The following is a 23,156-nucleotide window of genomic DNA, read 5'->3' on the forward strand; positions in this document are numbered from 1 at the left end:
GGAGGGGGATATGGGGGATATGGGGGAGGGGGGATATGGGGGATATGGGTGATGGGGGATATGGGGGATATGGGGGAGGGGGGATATGGGGAGGGGGGATATGGGGGATATGGGGGAGGGGGGATATGGGGGAGGGGGGATATGGGGGAGGGGGATATGGGGGAGGGGGGATATGGGGGATATGGGGAGGGGGATATGGGGGAGGGGGGATATGGGGGATATGGGGGAGGGGGTATATGGGGAGGGGGTATATGTGGAGGCTCACCCTGCCTGCTCTGACGAGGTCGTTCACCTTCTTGTAGCACTGGGTGCCTGTCCGTGGTGTCAGGGCCACAGCGGTGACGGCCTCTGCTACTTCCCTCCACAGACGCCGGCTGTGGCGTGGGGCAACTCTGCGGCCGTGCCCGGGATACAGGGCGTCCCTCCTCTGCTCCACCGCGTCCAGGAGCGCCTCCACATCGCGTGACTCGAACCTCGGGGCTGAGCGACGGCCAGCCATCCAGTCGGGTGTTCCGGTCGGGTGTTCCGGTCGGGTGGGGGGGAGCAGCGCGGCCTTATGAGCCGTCACGCCGTGCAGCGCGTATGACGCTGTACGGCGTGAACCACTGCGCAAGCGCGGATCCCGTTACGTCGCTGCTAGCCCATTTCGGGCCGGAGACTATCGACCCATTTTTCCGACGTGACGCAAGTCGGATTTGCGCCGTTTTTTGCGCCGATCGGCGGACTTTCCGCCGATAACGGAGAATTTCGCCCACTATGCTTCAATCCGTAATCGTCGGGCGGTGGGTCTGGGTCATGGGCTTTGATATAAGTGATCTCAAATGGGTCAGTAGAATTATGCTCAGATTCACTAGGAGTGGGGCCTGGGGCAGGGGTGTTGTCGTTACGTGGTGTGCTGTGGCTGTCGTCATCTTGATCTGTCGCTGTCGCTGCTGGTTGAGGGAAGGGAGAGGCGGAGTCGTGCCTCTGGGGGCGGAGTTTAAGTCGGGTCTGAGGGCGGGCTGGAGTGGTTGGGTGAGGGTAGGAATACATCATCTGTGGGCGGGGCGTGGTCATCTGCTGCTGCGAGCAGGATGTGGTGTGTGTGGTTATTCTGTGAGCCGTAAGCCTCGAGCTGGTTTATATGAAACCATTACCATTTACTTACCATTGGGATAGGTTATTTTGTATACTTTGTCCGAAATGGAGTACGGTCCGTAAAGTTTTGGGGAAAGGAATGAACTGGGGTTGTAAAGGAAAAGCATGACTTGTTGCCCTACTGTAAACTCAGTGCCATGTACTGTTTAGTCGAAACAGGCCTTGCTCTGTTTCTTCCTGGTTCCAAGTCTCACTGCTGCGGCGAGTTGGGCTGCCTTTATGATCTGTATCAGTTGTTTAACCACATTTTCATGTGTGAGGGCTGTAACTGCAGGCCTGGCCAAATCCAGTCCCAGTAAATACTCAGTGCCTTTCATGGGGCGTCCGGTCATGAGGGTGTGGGGGATGTAACCTGTGGATGGAGGTACCGTGTTTCTTAAAAACATCAAAGCAAATGGGAGTACTGAATCCCAGGTGCTATTATTTTGCTGAACCATTTTCCTGAGGGTGGATTTCAATGTCCTATTCATTCGTTCTACAATACCACTTGACTGGGGGTGGTATGCAATATGGAACTTTTGTCTAATGCCGAAAATCGTGAGGATGTTTTTCATTACACGTCCGGTGAAATGGGAGCCTTGGTCGGACTCTATACTGCGTGGGAGGCCCCATCTTGTAATGATGTGGTGTGTTAATATTTTAGCCGTTGTTTTGGCCGTATTAGTTCGTGATGGAAATGCTTCCACCCATTTTGTGACGGTGTCTATGACCACCAACACATACTTGTAACCATTTCTGCACGGGGGTAGGGGTCCTATATAATATATCGGGAGATTTGTCCAGGGTCCATTAACGGGGCGGGTATGGCTAAATTGAGCCTGTTTCGCATATCTGTCCGGATTGTTCTGGGCACAGATTAAACAATTCTCTACGTAGTGTGTTACATCGATTTTGAAATCAGGCCACCAGCAAAGAGGTCTGAGGTGGGCTAGGGTGGGTTCAATTCCTTGGTGTCCATGATTGTCATGGAACTGACAAATGATCTGGTTCCTGTCCTGGCTGGGAACTATATAAATGCCATCCTTTAAAATCACACCTTCATGTGTGGTGATTGCGTTTTTAAACCTGTCGTATGGGGCTGGGAAGGTTCCCTTTAAAACTTCCCTGAGTTTCTCGTCCTCTTTCTGTGCCTTCGCTAAATCCTGAATGTTGGTCTGTGAGCCCTGAACTGCGTGTACTGGGGTGCCTTCAGGGGGGGGGGTCCAAAAATAATCATGCCTGGAGCCTGCGTTCGCTAGGGCGTCTGCTTTAACGTTACCAGGGGGGGGAGAATGGTGATGACTGCGAACCTTAATTATTCCATATTTCCTATCCTTCGCTGTCTCTAAGATATGGCAGAGTAATGGGGCTGAGGGTAGGGGTTTACCGTCCGCGGAAACAAATCCTCTTGTTTGCCAGAGTGGTAGGAACTCTGTCAAACTATTGCAGACACACAAGCTATCTGAATAGTTGTCTGCTGGGGTCGGGAACAAATCTGGGTGGTCGACAATATATGCAATTGCTGCCAGCTCTGCTGCCTGCGAGCCGAAGTGTCCTGGCAACTTCAAGGAAATTTCATCTAGGGCGCGTCCCTGCGCGTCCTTTACATATATACCGCAACCGGTAATTCTCCCTCCATTTAAAACTGTGGATGAGTCATCCACATAAATCTTCAGGGGTGCGCACGTGTCTGTGGGCTGGGGTCTCTGGGGTGTACTACCTGTTTTCTTGGGGGGTGTTTTGGGAATAAATGAGCCTGTGTTGTGTTTTGTGGTGATGATCTCACATTCATGAGGGGTGCCTGCATACTGCAGATTATCGGCAAGGAATGTGTGGGTTTTGGTTCTCTTTACCGTGATGTCCCGTCCCTGTAAAAGAAGGGTCCAACGGGCCGCGCGGATTTGGCTGTCTGCCATCTTTAAGTCGGCCGTCTAACAATAGCTGTGTCGGTGTGTGTTCTTTGAGGATGGTGATGGGGTTGAGTCCTGTAATGTAGGCAAAGTATTGCACTGCCCAAAAAACTGCGAGCAGGTGCCTTTCACAGGCAGAAAATCCTTGTTCTACGGGGTCTAACATGCATGAGGCGTATGCTACGGGACGTAACTGGTCGTGGCGTTCCTGGAGGAGCATATCCAAAAGGGTTCAGTCAGTGCTTGCTACCTCTATAGCGTACGGGGAATGTGGATCTGGGACCTGTAGTGCTGTGCTGAGGGCTCTTTTTAAAGCGTCCACGGCATCTTTATGCTGTGGAAGGCATTCCCAGGGTGCCTGCTTCTTGAGAAGTTCGGAAAGGGGCGCTGCTTTAGTGGTGAAACCGCCAATATAGTTTCGGCAGTAACCAACTAGTCCTAAAAATGACCGGAGGGCTGAGACATTGTGGGGAAGGGGCAATTTGACGATCGAGTCAATTCTCTTGTACTCGATCTTGCGTTTACCATGAGTGATCACTGTTCCCAAGTAAATCACTTTTTCTTTCAGAATCTGGGCCTTCTTGGGGTTGACTTTACAACCAATTTCTTTTATGAGTGCTGGGAGTTCGGCGAGAAGCGAAATGTGCTCTCCCTTTGTGTCTGTCTGTAGTAACAAGTCATCTACATACTGGACCCGACAATCGGGGCGGGAAAATTTTGCTAAACCATTTGCCAGCTGTCGGTGGAAAATGGAGGGGGAGTTGTGGAAGCCTTGTGGAAGGCACGTCCATGTGTATTGCTGCCCTTGGAATGTAAAGGCAAATTTGTACTGGCACGCTTTAGCCAATGGAATGGACCAAAAGCCGTTACTAATGTCCAAAACTGAAATAAATTTTGACTGGAGTCCCTGTTTGAGCATGGTCTCGGGACTCGTGGCTACGGTGGAGGCTGCTGCTGGGGTTACTTTGTTCAGTTCCCGGGAATCAATGGTCAGTCGCCATGATCCATCCGGTTTCCTGACGGGCCAAATTGGTGCGTTGTTTGTGGAGGCCACTGATCTGAGTACGCCTTGATCCAACAAACTCTCTATCACTTTGGAGATTTCTCCCTCTGCTTCCTGGGGAAATCCGTACTGCTTCTGGGGTTTAGGGCCGGGACCTGTAATGTTCACAAAGTCAGTCAAACTGCCACAGTCGTGCTTGTGCTGTGCAAATGCTGCTTTATGTTCCTGCAGGACTGCCCTAACCTGTTTGTCTGCACTAATGGCTCGAGGGTCGAACCAGAAGTCTCCTACTGAGCTATTCCTATTTACGCACTCTCCTACTGTGAGCGTGGCGGGGGCTCGTTTGCTATTTTCCATACACACTTGTTAACTGGATCAAAAGAAAGGTTATGGGAGCTCATGAAATCGATCCCAAGGATATGTTCTGCTGTCTGGGGTAGATCAACTAAAACTACGGGATGCTTGGTTGCGATGTTACCTATCTGTATTGCTACAGGGCCTGTGATGTGTCCCTGTTGTAAATAGCCTGTAAAGCCGCTGAGTGTAATGGTGCCTGTTGTGGGCCACGTGTCTCGCTGGAACATCGTGGAGGAATTGACTGTGGTGCGGGACCCTCCTGTGTCCCAAAGAAATTCTAAGGGTTGTCCCCGAACTTTGCCTGCGACTAACTGTCTACCGAACTTGTCCCAAAGGGTGTCGCAGACCCAAGCTGGGGAGCCCGAACACCGTCAGTCGGTGCCGTTCATGTCTGTACTCTCTGAACGGGCGCTAACGCTATGAATCGGCTTTGCCCTATTCCTGTTTAGGGGTGCCTGTCTGTTGGTTTCTCTGCTGCTTCTGGGGCGCGTAGCACTCTCGTGCAAAGTGTCCTAGCTATCCACAATTATAGCATTCCTGAGCTTTGGGCATGTTGGCTGTTCCTGCCCTCATTTACCCAGGCGGCGTTCTGCTGTGCTTTAACTGGGTTCATTTCTACCTGCTCTTCATCAGGTATTATAAATGCGGTTTTGCCTGCAATTGATTGCTCCCAAGCGTGGGACAATCTCTTCAAAACCCATTTTTCATTGTGGGTCTCATCTGAGGGGTCATAATTTGCGCAAGCTTTTCGTCCGGCTTCTGTGGCGTGGGAGACTAGAATTCGGGTCCATTTGGGGACAAATGGGCGCGGGCTAACTCTCCAAAAACTGCGGTGAAGTGAATCCACAAACGTCCAGCAAACGCTGTGGGGTGGTCTGTCTTCTTTTGCCTACACTTATGAAGACCTTCTACGGGGTCTCCTCTGTTAAAGCCGATCGCATCAAGGATCGCTGTGTGCATCTCTTGGAGTGTGCCTCCTCCTACATTCTGTGGGTCGGGAAGGGCTGCTACGACTGAAGGGTCGAGGCTTAAAACTGTGAGCTTCATTTGCTCCTTTTCGTCCAGGCCGTACATGGTGCCTGTTGTTTGACTTTCACGAAGAATTGGCGGGGGTCTGAAGTGGGAAGGAATGGTGTAATTTTTTCCACACGCGTCCCGTAATTGGGTCACGGTTAACAGGGTTGTGTAAAGGAAAACTGCTTCTACTTCTCCTGCGGCCCTGCGGTGTGTGGTTACAGGATTCATGGGGGTGTGTTCTGCCTGTTCGGTTGGGGGTTGGGGCGCTTTCCTTTTCTGGGGTTTTTCCTGCGCACATGTCCCATGTATGTATCTATGGGCAGTCTCATTCAATTCCTTTCAATCGGGCCGTTTTCTTGATCTAATTGGGGTCCGAATGTACTCTGAAATCCATTTTAAACGGAAAGCAGAGAGTGCAATTCTGCAATTTGCTTCTGGCACTTTGCGTGGTCTACGGAGCTCTGCCTTTGTTCCGTCGTGGAAGTATGGAGTGCTCGTAGGGCTGCTTTTAAATCATTGCACTGTTTCTGCAATTTCTCAACTTGCTGTTCTGTTTCTTGTCTTACCAAGACCGCACGTTGCGTGTCCTGATAGGCCTTATTGTATTGTGTCTGAAAACTGTTCAAATGCGCGAGAAAAGACTGATGTGCCTTCTTGGCATCATCCACCTCTCTGTCCCTTGCTGCTAACTTCTCTTTCAGATCTCGATTCTCTTTCTCTACCTCACTTACGTCTACCTCACTACTTCTGTTTCTCTCCTCTATCTCTCTACGGAGCGTCCTATTGACCTCCTCTGTGCCTCGCAATTGTGCCAAACAGGCCACGATTGCCATCGGTTTGCGAGGTTTCCCTATGCTCTTCTTGTGGATCTCTGACAGGTTCCCCCACCAAGTATGTCCTATACTCCCGGGACCAGTTTCCTCGTTATTACAGAATTCACTCCAAAGGGGCCATCCTTTCCACTCCAAAGGGGCCATCTTTTATCCTCTCCTGCAGGCTTGAACATCCTCCGAGGCCCTTGGAGACCTTTTGACCCGACTCGACCTGACCTCCGCGACCTGAAAGAAGATCGGGCCCAAACCGGAAGTGAAGCCCCGACCTCGATTTGAAGCCGACCCGGACCTCGGAGCACCAAAGCCGTCCTAACTACCGACGCCAGCCCCCGGATCGCCATGCCCAGTCCCCGGAGCTCCCGACCCGACCCCCGACGGCAAGACCCGGCCCAACGCAACCCCCAGAGACCCGCCCAGTGACCCGACCCGGAGAGGCCCGCCCAACAACCCAACCTACCTGGTGATGGAAGAAAGAAAAATCCACGTGGAGGCTCGACCGAGCCTACTTCAAGATCCGACCCCAGGAGCGCCCAGGGAACGAACAGACCACGGGACACAGCCCAACCTGCCACAGGAAGCCCCTGCCCACGACCCAGGACCCCTGAAACGGCAGAGACCCCGCGCGAGGATCCGAACGCGCTGGAAGGTATTCCCGCGCCCGCAGAACGCCGGGACCCATCCGGATCGCAAACATGCCCCCTGAGCAACTCCTCTACCTCAACCAGTGCCCGGGACCCTGCCAGACGCGACCCCAGATACGTAAACAGCGCCCTGGTCCCCGCCAGCACCCTGGACCCCGCCAGACGCAACCACCTACCTTCCACAAGAGCTGACATCTGCCATCGGATGCCAGGATCATCCAGCAGCAGCCGCCGACCGAGGAAGTGAGGGAAACGTGGCGGTCTGCAGGTTAGACTGAAGCAACGCCGTTTCAAGACCCCTCTCCCCAGCATACTCCTGGCAAACGTCCAAGCGATCGAAAACAAGCTGGATGAACTTAACGCCAGACTTACCTCTCAGAGGGAAGTAAGAGACTGCTGTGTGCTCTGTTTCACAGAAAAATGGCTCACCCCTGCCTCACCGGACTGTGCCATACAACCTGAAGGCTTCTCAATTTACCGGGCGGACCGCACGGCATCATCAGGCAAAGCGAAGGGTGGAGGGGTTTGCCTCCTCATCAACTCCTCCTGGTGCTTGGATGTGGCGACTCTGGCGACCTACTGCTCCCCAGACCTGGAATACCTGACCGTGAAGTGCCGCCCATATTATCTTCTACGTGAGTTCACTTCAGCCATTATCACAGCGGTCTACATCCCACCCCAGGCAGCAGTGAGGAAGGCGCTGGACGAACTATACACAGTAATAAACAACTACGAAACAGAACACCCGAAGGCCTTGTTCATCGTGGCCGGAGACTTCAACAAGGCCAACCTCAAGAGTGTACTGCCAAAATTCCACCAGCACATCTCCTGTCCCACCAGGGGCGACAACACTCTTGACCACTGCTACTCAAAAATCAAGGGCGCCTACCGTTCCATCCCCCGACCGCACTTTGGGAAATCAGACCATAAGACGGTGCTCCTTCTCCCGGCATACAAGCAGAAACTCAAGCAGGAGAATCCAGCTACGAAGGTTGTGCAGTGCTGGTCCGAGGAGACAGAAGAGCTCTTACGTGACTGCTTAGAGACAGTGGACTGGTCAATATTTAAGAACTCAGCGACCAAATTAAATGAGTATGCCACCACCGTCACAGACTTCATCAGCAAATGTGTGGACGACTGCGTGCCAAAGAAAGCAGTGCGTGCGTTCCCCAACCGGAAACCATGGCTCAATCGCGAGATTGACTCCCTACTGAAGGACAGATCTGAGGCGTTCAAGGCAGACGACCCTGACCTATACAAGAAATCCAGGTACGACCTCCGCAAAGCCATCCGGAATGCCAAGAGAGAATATCAAACCAAGCTAGAGTCACAGACAGACACTCGGCGGTTGTGGCAAGGACTAAACAACATAACGGGCTACAAAGTGAAGCATCTGTATCTCTGGCAGCAGCGCACCCCTCCCCGATGAACTCAATGCATTCTATGCTTGGTTCGAGCAGGTAACCAACAATCCGCTGTCGAGTGCCCCAGCAGCCCATAATTCACCCATACCCACCATCACAGCTTCCAAAGTCAGATTGGCCTTCCTGAAAGTGAACCCTCGGAAGGCGACGGGCCCGGACGGGATCCCTGGTCGTGCACTCAGAGCCTGCGTGGACTAGCTGGCAGAGGTATTCACGGACATCTTTAACCTGTCCCTACTCCACTCCGAGGTCCCCACCTGCTTCAAGAAGACCACCATCTTACCGGTACCAAAGAAGAACCAGGCAACATGCCTCAATGACTACCGACCAGTGGCCCTGACTTCAGTCGTAATGAAGTTCTTCGAGAGGTTGATCATGAAGTGCATCACCTCCGTACTCCCAGAATGCCTTGATCCACCGCAATTCGCATACCGCTGCAACCGGTCCACATCAGACGCCATTTCCCTGGCCCTACACTCATCCCTAGAACATCTCGAAAACAAGGACTCCTACATTAGACTCCTATTTATTGATTACAGCTCCGCCTTCAACACCATAATCCCAGCCAAGCTCATATCAAAGCTCCAAAACCTAGGACTTGGCTCTCCACTCTGCAACTGGATCCTCGATTTTCTGACCAACAGACCACAATCAGTAAGATTGAACAACAACACCTCCTCCACAATAGTCCTCAACACCGGCGCCCCGCAAGGCTGCGTACTTAGCCCCCTACTCTACTCCCTGTACACACACGCCTGTGTGGCAAAACTTGGTTCCAACTCCATCTACAAGTTTGCTGACGATACGACCATAGTGGGCCTGATCTCGAATAACGATGAGTCCGAATACAGGAGGGAGATAGAGAACCTAGTGGAGTGGTGTAGCGACAACAATCTCTCCCTCAATGCCAGCAAAATTAAAGAGCTGGTAATTGACTTCAGGAAGCAAAGGACTGTACACACCCCTGTCAGCATCAATGGGGCCGAGGTGGAGATGGTTAGCAGTTTCAAATTCCTTGGGGTGCACATCTCCAAAAATATGTCCTGGTCCACCCACGTCGACGCTACCACCAAGAAAGCACAACAGCGCCTATACCTCCTCAGGAAACTAAGGAAATTTGGCATGTCCACATTGACTCTTACCAACTTTTACAGATGCACCATAGAAAGCATCACAGCCTGGTATGGCAACTGCTCGGCCCAGGACCGCAAGAAACTTCAGAGAGTCGTGAACACCGCCCAGTCCATCACACAAACCTGCCTCCCATCCATTGACTGCATCTACACCTCCCACTGCCTGGGGAAAGCGGGCAGTATAATCAAAGATCCCTCCCACCCGGCTTACTCACTCTTCCAACTTCTTCCATCGGGCAGGAGATACAGAAGTCTGAGAACACGCACGAACAGACTCAAAAACAGCTTCTTCCCCACTGTCACCAGACTCCTAAATGACCCTCTTATGGACTGATTTCATTAACACTACACCCTGTATGCTTCATCCGATGCCAGTGCTTATGTAGTTACAGAAGTTGTGTTGTATATGTATATGTTGTGTTGCCCTATTATGTATTTTCTTTTATTCCCTTTTCTTCACATGTACTTAATGATCTGTTGAGCTGTTCACAGAAAAATACTTTTCACTGTACCTCGGTACACGTGACAATAAACAAATCCAATCCAATCCAATTCAATCCTTTCCCTTTGAGATATTCCCTGATCTCTTCTTCCCAAATGGGACACTGTCCTACTCTACTGGTCGCTGCAACCTCGAATTCCTGGGGGTTCATAAGGCTTCCCATTGCCTTCATTGCCATTTTCTCTACTAGGATCTCTACTGAATTTGGAACAGGAGGTGATAAAGCGGTGATGTAAACATGGGTACGGCTTACGCTAACTTCTGTCCCTACAAAACTCCTGACAATTTTACGCAACAAACTCTCTCAGGTTTACCTTCTGTCCCGGTTAGTACGCATGCATTAACACACTTCCGAATCTCGGAGGCTTGATCAGTACTGTTCTTACGCTTGTGGTTTTTCTGTTCCCAATTGGATTCTCAATTCAAATTTTGGGTTCTCTCGGAGTGATTAGGCCACTTCTAAATCGAGTCCCGGCGGAGTCGCCAGTAAATGTTGTTAACTTTTGGTTGGCTCTTAATTTGGCTCTATTTAATCAGGTTTGCTCAAGAGTCGCCAGTATCTGCTCAAAAAGCCCAGCGAATCACACCCACATGTTCTGGTCATGTCCGGCACTACAGGGGTTTTGGGTGGGGGTGACAAAGGTGCTTTCGAAGGTAGTGGGGGTCCGGGTCGAACCAAGCTGGGGGTTGGCTATATTTGGGGTTGCAGAAGAGCCGGGAGTGCAGGAGGCGAGAGAGGCTGATGTTTTGGCCTTTGCGTCCCTAGTAGCCCGGCGCAGGATACTGTTGATGTGGAAGGAAGCCAAGCCCCCGGGTGTGGAGACCTGGATAAATGACATGGCAGGGTTTATAAAGCTGGAACGGATTAAGTTCGTCCTAAGGAGATCGGCTCAAGGGTTCACCAGGCGGTGGCAACCGTTCGTCGAATACCTCACAGAAAGATAGAGGGAATGGAAAAGAAGAAGACAGCAGCAGCAGCCCGGGGGGGGGGAGGGGGGGAGGGGGGGAACCAGAGGGATTCTCAGGGATGTTAATATATAAGTATAATATGTATAGGTTGTTGTTATAGATAATTCTATATTGGACTGTTAAAACATATTTTTGGAGAATATTTATCTGGGACAAGGCAGTTGCCATTTAGTTTAGTTTTTGTTTTTGTTTATATATTATTTATTTATTGTTTATAAAACTGGCCATTGTTATTTATATTGTTATATTACTGTGTAAAGGATACACAATGTACTGTGATGGTTGGCCAAAAATTTTCAATAAAATATTTTTTTTTTTTTAAAAAGAGTCGCCAGTATCTTTCGACACAGCCAAAAGGTTCAGAACCGAATACTGATCAATGACTCGATACACCAGTTAGTAAGTTCAAAAGCAATGCTCATTTATTTACACACAGTCAAATCTACTCATGCATAAACTCTACAAACTAAACTACCACTATTACTAAAGCCTATACTTAGCTTCGGGCCAGTCAGAGGAACAATGGCCGTTGCTCGGTTCTGAGGCTGCTGGGTTGAGCTGTTTACAGGGTAGCAACTAGGAGTGTCTATCTCCTAGTGTTTTCGGGGTCCTTAAGGGGGAGGGGGAGCAGCCCCAAGTCGTGGTCCACATAGGTACAAACGACAGAGGTAGGAAAAGGAATCGAGATGTAAGGCAGGAATTCAGGGAGCTAGGGTGGAAACTTAGATCTAGGACAAACAGAGTTATTATCTCTGGGTTGTTACCCATGCCACGTGATAGCGAGATGAGGAATAGGGAAAGAAAGGAGTTGAAACGTGGCTACAGGGATGGTGCAGGAGGGAGGGTTTCAGATTTCTGGATAATTAGGGCTCATTCTGGGGTCGGTGGGACCTCTACAAACGGGATGGTCTACACCTGGACCAGAGGGGTACCAATATCCTGGGGGGGAAATTTGCTAATGCTCTTCGGGAGGGTTTAAACTAGTTCAGCAGGGGCTTGGGAACCTGAATTGTAGCTCCAGTATACAGGAGGTTGAGAGTAGTGAGGTCATGAGTAAGGTTTTAAAGTTGCAGGAGTGTACCGGCAGGCAGGAAGGTGGTTTAAAATGTGTCTTCTTCAATGCCAGGAGGATCCGGAATAAGGTGGGTGAACTTGCGGCATGGGTTGGTACCTGGGACTTCGATGTTGTGGCCATTTCGGAGACATGGATAGAGCAGGGATAGGAATGGTTGTTGCAGGTGCCGGGGTTTAGATATTTCAGTAAGTTCAGGAAAGGTGGTAAAAGAGGGGGAGGGGTGGCATTGTTAGTCAAGGACAGTATTATGGTGGCAGAAAGGACGTTTGATGAGGACTCGTCGACTGAGGTAGTATGGGCTGAGGTTAGAAACAGGAAAGGAGAGGTCACCCTGTTAGTGGTTTTCTATAGGCCTCCGAAAAGTTCCAGAGATGTAGGGGAAAGGATTGCAAAGATGATTCTGGATAGGAGCGAAAGCAACAGGGTAGTTGTTATGGGGGACTTTCTAAATATTGACTGGAAACGCTATAGTTCGAGTACTTTAGATGGGTCCGTTTTTGTCCAATGTGTGCAGGAGGGTTTCCTGACACAGTATGTAGATAGACCAACGAGAGGCGAGGCCGGATTGGATTTGGTACTGGGTAATGAACCAGGACAGGTGTTAGATTTGGAGGTAGGTGAGCACTTTGGTGATAGTGACCACAATTCGATTACGTTTACTTTAGTGATGGAAAGGGATAGGTATATACCGCAGGGCAAGAGTTATATCTGGGGGAAAGGCGATGAGGCAAGACTTAGGATGCATCGGATGGAGAGTAAAACTGCAGGGGATGGGCACAATGGAAATGTGGAGCTTGTTCAAGGAACAGCTACTGCGTGTCCTTGATAAGTATGTACCTGTCAGGCAGGGAGGAAGTGGTCGAGCAAGGGAACCGTGGTTTACTAAGGCAGTCGAAACACTTGTCAAGAGGAAGACGGAGGCTTATGTAAAGATGAGACATGAAGGTTCAGTTAGGGCGCTCGAGAGTTACAAGTTAGCTAGGAAGGACCTAAAGAGAGAGCTAAGAAGAGCCAGGAGGGGACATGAGAAGTCTTTGGCAGGTAAGATCAAGGATAACCCTAAAGCTTTCTATAGGTATGTCAGGAATAAAAGAATGACTAGGTTAAGAGTAGGGCCAGTCAAGGACAGTCGTGGGAAGTTGTGCTTGGAGTCCGAGGAGATAGGAGAGGTGCTAAATGAATATTTTTTGTCAGTATTCACACAGGAAAAAGACAATGTTGTCGAGGAGAATACTGAAATTCAGGCTACTAGACTAGAAGGGCTTGAGATTCATAAGGAGGAGGTGTTAACAATTCTGGAAAGGGTGAAAATAGATAAGTCCCCTGGGCCGGATGGGATTTATCCTAGGATTCTCTGGGAAGTTAGGGAGGAGATTGCTGAGCCTTTGGCTTTGATCTTTAAGTCATCTTTGTGTATAGGAATAGTGCCAGAAGACTGGAGGATAGCAAATGTTGTCCCCTTGTTCAAGAAGGGGAGTAGAGACAACCCCGGTAACTATAGACCAGTGAGCCTTACTTCTGTTGTGGGAAAAATCTTGGAAAGGTTTATAAGAGATAGGGTGTATAATCATCTGGAAAGGAATAATTTGATTAGACATAGTCAACACGATTTTGTGAAGGGTAGGTCGTGCCTCACAAACCTTATTGAGTTCTTTGAGAAGGTGACCAAACAGGTGGATAAGGGTAAAGCAGTTGATGTGGTGTCTATGGATTTCAGTAAAGCGTTTGATAAGGTTCCCCACGGTAGGCTACTGCAGAAAATATGGAAGCATGGGATTCAGGGAGATTTGGCAGTTTGGATCAGAAATTGGCTAGCTGGAAGAAGACAAAGAGTGGTGATTGATGGGAAGTGTTCAGACTGGAGTCCAGTTACTAGTGGTGTACCACATGGATCTGTTTTGGGGCCACTGCTGTTTGTCATTTTTATAAATAACCTGGAAGGATGGGTGAGTAAATTTGCAGATGACACTAAAGTCGGTGGAGTTGTGGACAGTGCGGAAGGATGTTACAGAGGGACATAGATAAGCTGCAGCGCTGGGCTGAGAGGTGGCAAATGGAGTTTAATGCAGAAAAGTGTGAGGTGATTAATTTTGGAAGGAATAACAGGAAGACAGATTACTGGGCTAATGGTAAGATTCTTGGCAGTGTGGATGAGCAGAGAGATCTCGGTGTCCATGTACATAGATCCCTGAAAGTTGCCACTCAGGTTGAGAGGGTTGTTAAGAAGGCGTACGGTGTGTTAGCTTTTATTGGTAGAGGGATTGAGTTTCGGAGCCATGAGGTCATGTTGCAGTTGTACAAAACTCTGGTGCGGCCGCATTTGGAGTATTGCGTGCAATTCTGGTCGCCGCATTATAGGAAGGATGTGGAAGCATTGGAAAGGGTGCAGAGGAGATTTACCAGAATGTTGCCTGGTATGGAGAGAGGATCTTATGAGGAAAGGCTGAAGGACTTGAGGCTAATTTCGTTAGAGAGAAGAAGGTTATGAGGTGACTTAATTGAGGCATACAAGATGATCAGAGGATTGGAGAGGGCGGACAGTGAGAGCCTTTTTCCTCGGATGGTGATGTCTAGCATGAGGGGACATAGCTTTAAATTGAGGGGAGATAGATATAGGAAAGATGTCAGAGGTAGGTTCTTTACCCCGAGAGTAGTAAGGGCGTGGAATGCCCTGCCTGCAACAGTAGTGGACTCGCCAACACTAAGGGCATTCAAATGGTCATTGGATAGACATATGGACGATAAGGGAATAGCGTAGATGGGCTTTAGAGTGGTTTCACAGGTCGGTGCAACATCGAGGGCCGAAGGGCCTGTACTGCGCTGTAATGTTCTATGTTCTATGTTCTATCTCGTAGCGTGCGTTGACTTGGGACTTACTTGGTCTGGTGTAGCTGTTAGGCAGGTCTCTCTCTTCGGTGAGAGCCAAAGCCAAAGGAGGGCGTTCTCCCTTGGGGGATACCTTTTATACTAAAAAGGGCTTCGCGCGCTTTTGGGCGGGCCTTGAACTTGGCCTCAACTAATTGGGTCTTACCCAATCATCTGTATCGATTTTCCTCCAATAGAGGGGTGGTTCCCTGATCGCTGGGCGTGTCCTGGTGACTGTCAGTCTGCTTTGTCTCAGCTTCTTCTGGCGCCGGGGAGTCTGCCTTAACGTTGTGTATCTAAATGTTTCCCTTTTGTCCCCGGAGATGGCTCATTACTATGTAGATTGTTGGGTAGTTCCTGTCCTGTCTGAGCATTTAAGGTTCTAATCAACAGACAGAGCTTGCCCCTGCTTGTTTCTTAGCATTGTCCAATTTTCCCTGCATTCTTTGCGAGTGTCCATTTTGTAATCGGGACGTGGCCATCCCAGATGGCTACAGTACCAGGCCAGGAAATCCAGATACCGTACAGTTATTAACTCTCTCCTTTCTTTTATCCATTAATGGGATGTAGCTGGCTCAGGCAACATTTATTGTCCATTCCTAATTGCCCTTGAGGGGAGCAGATAAGAGACAACCACATTGCTGTGGCTCGGGAGTCACATGTAGGCCAGACCGGGTAAGGACAACAGATTTCCTTCCCTGAAGGACATTAGTGAACCAGATAAGTTTTTATGACAATCCACAATGGTTTCATGGTCATCATTTGGCTTTTAATTCCCGAATGTTATTGAATTCAAATTTCACCATCTGCAGTGGGGGGATTCGAACCCGGGTCCCCAGAGCATTACTCTGAGCCTCTGGTTGAGTAGTCCAGTGACAATCCCACAACGCCACCGCCATCCCTGGAGGAACAACCACAGTGCTGTGACGGGGTGGGCAGGCTGGATCCAGGGATGTTGTTTCCTTGGTCAGGGCACCTAGAACAAGGGGTCACAGTCTCTGGATTTGGGGGAGGCCTTTTAGGACTGAGTTGAGGACAAATCTCTTCACTCAGAGGGTGGTGAACCTATGGAATTCTCCACCACAGAAGGCTGTGGAGACCAAGTCATGGAATATTTAAGAAGGAAATAGATAGATTTCTAGAGTCTCAAGGCATCAAGGGGTATGGGGAGAGTTTGGGAGTATAGAGGATCAGCCAGGATTAGATTGAATGGTGGAGCAGGCTCGAAGGGCTGAATGGCTTACTCCTGCCCCTATTTTCTATGTTTCTATGTTAGATTGTGTTCCAGAATTTCGATATTCAAATATATAGTGCTTTTCTATCCTTCAAACCAAAATGGACAGGTTCACCTTTTCCCACATTATACCCTATCTGCAGTACAGATGTGGTGTGTTCATGCGTCTGCTGAGGGCAATGGCCTCGACAGAAAGACAAGCTGACACATTGTCTGGCTTCGTGCACGAAGAATGGGTGAACTCGCAAAAAATGCTGGTATCCAGCAAATGGGAATAGGGGGCGAAATTCTCCCGAAACGGCGTGATGCCCACCGACTGGCGCCCAAAACGGCGCCAATCAGACGGGCATCGCGCCGCCCCAAAGGTGCGGAAAGGTGCGCCGGAGGAATTTTCGCCCCGCCAGCTGGCGGAAACCATAAGACCATAAGACATAGGAGTGGAAGTAAGGCCATTCGGCCCATCGAGTCCACTCCACCATTCAATCATGGCTGATTTCAACTCCATTTACCCGCTCTCTCTCCATAGCCCTTAATTCCTCGAGAAATCAAGCATTTATCAACTTCTGTCTTAAAGACACTCAACGTCCCGGCCTCCACCGCCCTCTGTGGCAATGAATTCCACAGACCCACCACTCTCTGGCTGAAGAAATTTCTCCTCATCTCTGTTCTAAAGTGACTCCCTTTTATTCTAAGGCTGTGCCCCCGGGTCCTAGTCTCCCCTGTTAATGGAAACAACTTCCCTACATCCACCCTATCTAAGCCATTCATTATCTTGCAAGTTTCTATTAGATCTCCCCTCAACCTCCTAAACTCCAATGAATATAATCCCAGGATCCTCAGACGTTCATCGTATGTTAGGCCTACCATTCCTGGGATCATCCGTGTGAATCTCCGCTGGACCCGCTCCAGTGCCAGTATGTCCTTCCTGAGGTGTGGGGCCCAAAATTGCTCACAGTATTCTAAATGAGGCCTAACTAATGCTTTATAAAGCTTCAGAAGTACATCCCTGCTTTTATATTCCAAGCCTCTTGCGATGAATGACAACATTGCATTTGCTTTCTTAATTACGGACTCAACCTGCAAGTTTACCTTTAGAGAATCCTGGACTAGGACTCCCAAGTCCCTTTGCACTTCAGCATTATGAATTTTGTCACCGTTTAGAAAATAGTCCACGCCTCTATTCTTTTTTCCAAAGTGCAAGACCTCGCACTTGCCCACATTGAATTTCATCAGCCATTTCTTGGACCACTCTCCTAAACTGTCTAAATCTTTCTGCAGCCTCCCCACCTCCTCCATACTACCTGCCCCTCCACCTATCTTTGTATCATCGGCAAACTTAGCCAGAATGCCCTCAGTCCCGTCATCTAGATCGTTAATATGTAAAGAGAACAGCTGTGGCCCCAACACTGAACCCTGCGGGACACCACTCGTCACCGGTTGCCATTCCGAAAAAGAACCTTTTATCCCAACTCTCTGCCTTCTGCCTGACAGCCAATCGTCAATCCATGTTAGTACCTTGCCTCGAATACCATGGGCCCTTATTTTACTCAGCAGTCTCCCGTGAAGCACCTTATAAAAGGCCTTTTGGAAGTCAAGATAGATAACATCCATTGGCTCTCCTTGGTCTAACCTATTTGTTATCTCTTCAAAGAACTCTAACAGGTTTGTCAGGCACGACCTCCCCTTACTAAATCCATGCTGACTTGTCCTAATCTGACCCTGCACTTCCAAGAATTTAGAAATCTCATCCTTAACAATGGATTCTAGAATCTTGCCAACAACCGAGGTTAGGCTAATTGGCCTATAATTTTCCATCTTTTTCCTTGTTCCCTTCTTGAACAGGGGGGGTTACAACAGCGATTTTCCAATCTTCTGGTACTTTCCCTGACTCCAGTGACTTTTGAAACATCATCACCAACGCCTCCACTATTTCTTCAGCCATCTCCTTTAGAACTCTAGGATGTAGCCCATCTGGGCCCGGAGATTTATCAATTTTTTGACCTCTTAGTTTCTCTAGCACTTTTTCCTTTGTGATGGCTACCATATTCAACTCTGTCCCCTGACTCTCCGGAATTGTTGGGATATTACTCATGTCTTCTACTGTGAAGACTGAGGCAAAGTACTTATTTAGTTCCTCGGCTATTTCCTTGTCTCCCATCACAAAATTACCAGCGTCATTTTGGAGCGGCCCAATGTCAACTTTTGCCTCCCGTTTGTTTTTAATGTATTTGAAGAAACTTTTACTATCATTCCTAATGTTATTGGCTAGCCTACCTTCAAATTTGATCCTCTCTTTCCTTATCTCTCTCTTTGTTATCCTCTGTTTGTTTTTGTAGCCTTCCCAATCTTCTGACTTCCCACTACTCTTTGCCACATTGTAGGCTTTCTCTTTTGCTTTGATGCATTCCCGAACTTCCTTTGTCAGCCATGGCTGCCTAATCCCCCCTCTGATAATCTTTCTTTTCTTTGGGATGAACCTCTGTACTGTGTCCTCAATTACTCCCAGAAACTCCTGCCATTGCTGTTCTACTGTCTTTCCCACGAGGCTCTGCTCCCAGTCGATTTTCGGCAGTTCCTCCCTCATGCCCCTGTAGTTACCTTTATTCAACTGTAACACCTTTACATCTGATTCTACCTTCTTTCTTTCAAATTGGAGATTGAATTCGACCATATTATGATCACTGCCTCCTAAGTGCTCCCTTACTTTAAGATCTTTAATCAAGTCTGGCTCATTACATAACACTAAGTCCAGAATGGCCTGTCCCCTCGTGGACTCCATCACAAGCTGTTCCAAAAAGCCCTCCTGTAAACATTCAATGAATTCCCTTTCCTTGGGTCCACTGGCAGTATTATTTACCCAGTTCACCTGCATATTGAAGTCCCCCATGATCACTGTGACCTTGCCTTTCTGACATGCACTTTCTATTTTGTGGTGCATCTTGTGCCCCTGGTCCTGACCACTGTTAGGAGTCCTGTACATAACTCCCATTATGGTTTTTTTGCCTTTGTGGTTCCTCAACTCTACCCACACAGACTCCACATCATCCAACCCCATGTCGTTTAGTGCTATTGATTTGATTTCATTCCTAATTAACAAGGCAACCCCGCCCCCTCTGCCCACCTCCCTGTCTTTTCGATAGGTTGTGAATCCCTGGATGTTTAAATGCCAGTCCTGAACCCCCTGCAACCATGTCTCTGTGATGCCTACCACATCATACCTGCCAGTCACAATCTGGGCCACAAGCTCATCTGCCTTGTTCCGTAACACTGTGCGCATTTAAATATAGCACCTTTAATTCTCTATTGACCGTCCCTTTTTGTTTTCTTAGTGTGGTGGACCTTGGTTTACTGAACCTTTCCATACACTGTGTCATATTTTGTGGGATGGGGACTATTGTAACCTCTCCTGAGTTCTGTCTTTTCGTGCTTTTTTGTATTCCTAAGCAGCTACGCTTCCCACTGATTACTTCACCTCTTGGTTCCCTGACTTTCCCTTCCCCCCCAATCTCTAGTTTAAAGTCCTATTGACCACCCTATTTACTCTTTTCGCCAGAACACTGGTCCCAACTCGGTTCAGGTGGAGACCATCCCAACGGTATAGGTCCCCCCTGTCCCAAAACTGATGCCAGTGTCCCATGAAAAGGAACCCCTCATTCCCACACCACTCTTTCAGCCACGTGTTAACTTCCCTTATTCTTGCCTCCCTATGCCAATTTGCACGTGGCTCGGGCAGTAATCCGGAGATTATGACCCTTGAGGACCTGTTTTTTAATTTGAATCCTAGCTCTTTATAATCTCTAAACAGGTCCTCTTTCCTAGACTTGCCTATGTTGTTGGTACCGACATGGACCACAACAACTGGATCCTCCCCCTCCTTCTCCAGTATCCTTTCAAGCCGGTCAGAGATGTTTTTGTTGCCCCGCCAGCTGGCGCGGAAATGACATGTCGGGGCGGCGCATGCGCGGGAGCGTCAGCGGCCGCTGAAAGTTTCCCGCGCATGCGCAGTGGAGGGAGTCTCTTCCGCCTCCGCCATGGTGGAGACCGTGGCGGAGGCGGAAGGGAAAGAGTGCCCCACGGCACAGGCCCGCCTGCGGATCGGTGGGCCCCGATCGCGGGCCAGGCCACCGTGGGGGCACCCCCCGGGGCCAGATCGCCCCGCGCCCCCCCCCAGGACCCCGGAGCTCGCCCGCGCCGCCTTGCCCCGCCGTTCAAAAGGTGGTTTAATCCACGCCGGCGGGACAGGCAATTTATCGGCGGGATTTCGGCCCATCCGGGCCGGAGAATCCAGCGGGGGGGCCCGCCAACCGGCGCGGCCCGATTCCCGGCCCCGCCGAATATCCGGTACCGGAGACTTCGGCAACCGGTGGGGGCGGGATTCACGGCAGCCCCCGGCGATTCTCCAACCCGGCGGGGGGTCGGAGAATGACGCCCAGAGTGAGGGGCGGTGGAAGACTAGCGTAGTAACTTGTACACAGAACACATTGTTAAGTTAAAATTGCCTGACATTTGTCTGTAAACTAGGAGGAATTGGGAGTGAAGTTCCACCTGTGACTCATTCACTGCTCACACCATTTTTATTAAATTGCTTCTTTTTGTCCAGTTTGGTCTAAGACATGCTAACTAATCTTCTGCATTCACCAGACAGGGATCTGGCACCAACACCAGACTCTGCTACTGACAAATGGCGCAGTGGGCAGGTTTCACACACAGAGTTTAAGTGGGAGGCGCCTCCTCAGAGCACTGGGTTTGATTTATTCTTTGTCTTTGTGATGTTTTCTCCATCTGTCATACAATCTGCCTCTGTTCATTTTGTCTCCTGTGTCAGATATCCTTAACCTGAAGAGAACTCCCAGTAGACAATATTCGACACTGCCATCTCCGTTCCCCCAACCCCACTTTGCCAATCCTCATGAGATCCACAGACTTTTTTTGAAACATGAATATTGATCTCCAAATTAGTTTTCAGACACTCATTCCCTGTTTCACCATATCACTCCCCCACTGGACAACACACTCACACCAGGGTATGATTCCACAGCTTGACCGGGGGTTGTCAATGTTGAGATACTGCTTTGCCCAATTGGCATGGTATTAACACTGGTGCAAACCTAGTTAAAGCGAATAGTTTGATGCAGATGTTAACGTAGCTGCGGACTGATTAACTTAGACTCGATTGATCGCAGACAATTCAAGTACACTCTTGAGCAGGGATCATGAGACGAGCTCGCAGAAGCAGGTATCCTATTGCAGTGCCTTGACTGCCATCACAGATGAGGTCAGTTAGCTCAGCACAAGCCAAGGGATTGATTTTGGAGCCTTCTCGATCTTTCCCTCATTTTAACATTGCAGACTGTGGATTTATCAGAATAGAGATAGAAACATTCAGCAGGCCAGGCATCACGTCCGGGGCAAGAAACAAAGTAGTTAGGCCTCAGATTAATGGCCAACCCTGATGAAAGTTCAGCGATCTGACAGAATCCAGGTGATGTGGCTCGTGGTCGCAGGGCTGGCGAGAGCGCCATGTCACCTCTTTAAGGGAAAGCCCACCACATCGTGCGCCACTCAAGCACTTAACAGGACAGAGGCGAGCCTTTCCCTGGGATCAAGAGGTCAGCAGCCCTCTTCTACTCAGCAGTGCCACCAGGAGAGCACGACACCCATCGAGGCCCCAGATCAAGGAGGGTCCCGGGCAAGGTGAGTGACGATGGAAAGGGGTTTGCGGAGGACGGGCAACACAGGGGAGGTGACTTTCAACATCCCATCTTTCCAGGGTGTGATTTAACTGAAAAATGTCACTTTGGGTGTGATTGGCGGGGTGTTTCTCGACGGCCATGTTGGTGAGATCACGGCTCGTATTTAACGGCACTTAGTGCTGGAAGTAATCCCCCACGAGCATCTCACCATTACTTTGCCCCTCGCACCTTAAACCTATGACCCCTAGTAATTGACTCTTCCACCCTGGGAAAAAGCTTCTGACTATCCACTCTGTCCGTGCCCCTCTATCAGATTGCCCCCTCAACCTCCGTCGTTCCAGTGAGAACAAACCAAGTTTATCCAACCTCCCCACATAGCTAATGCCCTCCATACCAGGCAATATCCCGGTAAACTTCTTCTGTAGCATAGAATCATAGAATTTACAGTGCAGAAGGAGGCCATTCAGCCTATTGAATCTGCACCGGCCCTTGGAAAGAGCATTCTACTTAAGCCCACGCCTTCACCCTATCCCTGTAACCCAGTGGGGGGGGGGGGACTCCAGAGGGGGCCCCCTGTCAAGGGCAGCACCAGCCGATGGTACCTCTGGCAGTAGGGACGGGCGCTATGGCCAGAGGCCCCCATGGTGCCAGGCACCGATGGAGCCCGGGATGCAGGGATGGGAGAGGGTGGACATGCATGAGCAGGGTACGCAGTGCCAACCGGGGCCAATGTGTAACCCATTGAACCTGGTTGGGCACAGGGCTTTGTGCCATGCTAACATGCCGGCCTTTCACCCCCTGCAGACACTGGATATTGGAATACAACCAGCAATGGCGGCCTTCCTCCTAGTCGTCACAGCCCTGGGGAATGGACTGTGGCTGTACGAGCTGGAGCTGCTCGAGGAGGAACGGGTCCTAATGCTATGTCGAGGTGGATCCCCAGATGGTACAGCAGTAGTGGAGGCGGCATATTGTGATTGCCGCCCTGAAACCTGGGTCCCCTTTAGCCAGCCTTTTCTGGGGCGACCGGGCCTGAACGGGTGTCCCAGGTAGCGTGGTGCCACCCTGTTCTACTCACTGCCTACCAGGGACAGGAGGGGGGGGGGGGGGGGAGTCCGAGTGGCTGCGGTGTTCCAGCACCTCCTCTGCGGGAGTCACCGGCATGGCCCCAATCACCTCTTCCTCCCTCAAGGTGCCCAATGTCCCCCGGGCTACTCCATGGGATGGGTTGCTAGTGGAGTTATCCCCTGAGGCACCCCCGCTACCTGCTGCTGCCAGTCGTGGAGGCCCGCTCTGGTCTCGACCAGGGTCTGCATGCTTGCGGCCATGGAGCACAGGGAGTGGACCATCTCCACCTGGGACTGCGCCGCATCACGCTGCGACT

The sequence above is a fragment of the Scyliorhinus torazame genome, chromosome 1, assembly GCF_047496885.1.
Source record: "Scyliorhinus torazame isolate Kashiwa2021f chromosome 1, sScyTor2.1, whole genome shotgun sequence".
Classification (NCBI taxonomy): domain Eukaryota; kingdom Metazoa; phylum Chordata; class Chondrichthyes; order Carcharhiniformes; family Scyliorhinidae; genus Scyliorhinus; species Scyliorhinus torazame.